This window comes from Notamacropus eugenii, chromosome 5 (assembly GCF_028372415.1).
Source record: "Notamacropus eugenii isolate mMacEug1 chromosome 5, mMacEug1.pri_v2, whole genome shotgun sequence".
NCBI lineage: Eukaryota > Metazoa > Chordata > Mammalia > Diprotodontia > Macropodidae > Notamacropus > Notamacropus eugenii.
In genome coordinates this window covers 400460845-400464116 of record NC_092876.1, presented here as the reverse complement: position 1 = coordinate 400464116, position 3272 = coordinate 400460845, and the positions used below count along the sequence as shown (strand labels likewise).

At 38.4% G+C, this 3272-nt stretch overlaps 1 pseudogene; it reads left to right on the top strand.

The window, feature by feature from the left end:
* Positions 1 to 328: 328 nt before the first annotated feature.
* On the top strand, positions 329 to 1078 carry LOC140503070 (AP-3 complex subunit sigma-1 pseudogene; annotated as a pseudogene).
* Positions 1079 to 3272: the final 2194 nt, after the last annotated feature.

Genomic DNA, 3272 nt, shown 5'->3' with positions numbered 1-3272 from the left:
TCAGAGATTTGGTATATACACTGCATTTGCTCATCTGCTTCAGAACATTTGCAAACACCAAGTTTGCCAGACTAGTTTGATGAAAATAATAGGGGAATTCAGAAACTATTAAATGAAAAATGATAACTCCACGGGGTTTACCAGAAGGATAGTTCATCCATCTCTGAGAAGGCAGCATTTAATTCCATCAAAAGTAAAGTATAGAGGGGAAGCGACTTGAAGCCGAAGAGGAGGGCTGTGCTGGCTCTGTGAGTGCTGCCTGGAATCCAGCACCCACCCTGCGACCCCTTCCCTCCTCCCGGACCCTTCCCCTGCCACGGGCTCCACCATGATCAAGGCGATCGTCATCTTCAACAACCACGGGAAACCCCGGCTCTCCAAATTTTACCAGCCCTATAGTTAAGGTACACAGCAACAAATCATCAGGGAAACTTTCCATTTGGTGTCTAAACGAGATGAAAACGTCTGTAATTTCCTAGAAGGAGGATTGCTAATAGGTGGATCTGACAACAAACTGATTTACAGATATTATGCCACATTGTATTTTGTCTTCTGTATGGATTCTTCAGAAAGTGAACTTGGCATTTTAGACCTAATACAAGTATTTGTGGAAACACTAGACAAGTGTTTTGAAAATGTCTGTGAACTGGATTTAATTTTCCATGTAGACAAGGTCCACAATATTCTGGCAGAAATGGTGATGGGGGGAATGGTTTTGGAGACCAACATGAATGAAATTGTTACTCAAATTGATGCTGGAGAAATCTGAGGCTGGCTTGGCAGGAGCTCCAGCCCGGGCAGTGTGCACTGTAAAGAATATGAATCTTCCTGAGATCCCAAGAAATATTAACATCAGTGACATCAGTACAAAAGTGCCAAACCTGCCCTTTTTTAAATAAAAAGGCTACTCCCAGGTAAAATCCAGGAGGGAAAAAAGTCATCTAGGTTTACCATACAATTGTTTACCAAAAAAGAGGAAGACAGTCTTAATTTTTGCTGTTGGATAGATTTAAGAAAAGGTATCCTATAGAATTGTGTATAAAATCAGTATATTAAGATGAATGTTGCTTTTGTCTTGACTCAGTGATTTTTAAGAAATTGAGTAGTCCCTGCATGATTTTTTTCTAAATTACAGTCCTATGCCCTCATAAGGCATGTCATTGTGGTTGCTACAGTATTTTGAAAATGTATTTAAGGTATTTCTTTATTATGTACAAGCCAAAACATTGGGGCATTTTGTATATTTCATGGAATTCTATGAGTACAGCATTCCTTAACTCTTCCTACCACTTGTCATGATTATTTAAAACTACGTATATGTTGCATGAAAATATTCTGTTCTTTTTTAGAAAAAAACTCCAAATTCAACGGAAAAAAAAAAGGAAAGTATAAGCAAAGCTTAGAGAGATTCTTGGCTCTGTAAGAAGGCAGATGTAATTCAGTTTTATGCTTATAAGAACAATCCAAAGCATTTTTATGATGCCCTGAAGGCTATTTATCAGTCAAAAACCTATGGTGCATCTCAACTACTCAATGCTGATGGAGGTGCATTGATTAGTGATAAGGATATGATCCTAGAGAAGGGGGCTGAATACTTCCATAGTGTTCTCCATAGACCATCATTAATCAATGATGAGGCCATTGGTAAATTCTTCAACTTGACAAACCTACAAGCCAAGACAAAAGTGGAGGGAGTGTTGGTGTGTGATTTTCTGTTTGCAGATGATGGCAAACTCAACACAGCCTCTGAAGCTAAGATGCAAAAAAGTTTAATCAATTTTCTGCTGCTTGTGCTAATTTTGGCCTAACAATTATGTATGTGTGTGTATATGAAACTATTATTAAATACCGTTCAATAACCATAAAAGGAATCAGAGCATATTAGCAGAAGAATTTATATAGAGTTTGGTAATGACTTATAATTACTAATTAATTGGAAGACTTGTCAAACCTCATTGGGTCATAATACAGTTTGCAGGACTGATAATTATTCATCTTTATATTTCACCTCTTCCTTTAAAGTGTTCAAATACTCCATTGTTATTCTACATAGGATCTAACTCGGTCCAATTCCCTGTGTATCAGTAAGCATCCCAACATTCACAGGGGGGCCTGCTACCACAGATTCTTTGATCTGTTTCTTTAAAAAGAAAGGCAATTTTTGAGGGGTTAACAATTGCTTTAATCAAGCACATATATCATTCCTTCAATCAAGCACATATTTCATTCAACTAGTCCAGGGAAATCAGCACCCTGAACTTCAGAGAAAATACAGAGAAATCAAAGACCAAGAGATATGGCTTCCTCTGTCTGACCATAATCAATACATATATCAGAAATCAACAGATAGGTACCTGTCTGACCATAGTTACCAGAGAGAGAAGAACCAACATCTGGGTTTTCAAAGCTGGGAGCTGCTTAGTGACTTCCCAGATTCTCTCATCTGGCACACAAACTTTCTTTCAAAAACTAAGCCCCAAAGTAAAACCACACCTCAGAGTCTTTATACACTTTTTAGAGCCAGAGGGCATCACATCTCTTGAGAACCAGTGCTTCATTAACAAAAGATGTGCACCTTCCTACAAATCTTCCCAGGCCTAACAATGGGTGGCAAAGATCCTCCTTAATCACATTATTCAGAGGCATTATACTTCTTGGTATAAATAAAAACAGTAAAAGATCCTACTTTGTTTGCCCTCACACTCTGGTGTTTTAGGCACAATATTGGAACAAAATGAGATACTGTATGTCATTCAAAATTTACAAAAAGATATCTACTTAGTTAGCAGAATAAAGATATTTAATAAGGATTGATTTGATTTGGTGGAGGGAAACTCCCTTTCCTGAGTTTCCTATTGCTATCTACTGGCCAGATAACAGAGAGAGCACCTGGAGCTCCTTGTGGTTGTTTTATACTTGGGCAATGAGCAAGTAATGTCCATATCCTGAGCTTTTAATCTCCTGAACTAACCAAGTCTTGAAGATGGCCCCAATATCTTTAAGGAAAAACTAGCCTAACTTGAGTGGGGGAATGGTTTAGGGTATTGTTTCTACCATAGCTGATGAAAACCTGCCATCAAAGTGGATGAACTGGGCCAGTCCTTTATTTTTAGTGGCCATTCTTTCTAATACTTCCTCTTCCTTGGTACCCTGAACTAAATATATTCTCTAGATGTGGTCAGAGGCTATTACTTTCTGCCATACAGGATCCACAAGAGCCACTGCCATTCCAATGGTAACGCTGTTACCATTATGCCAGACCACTCAGGACA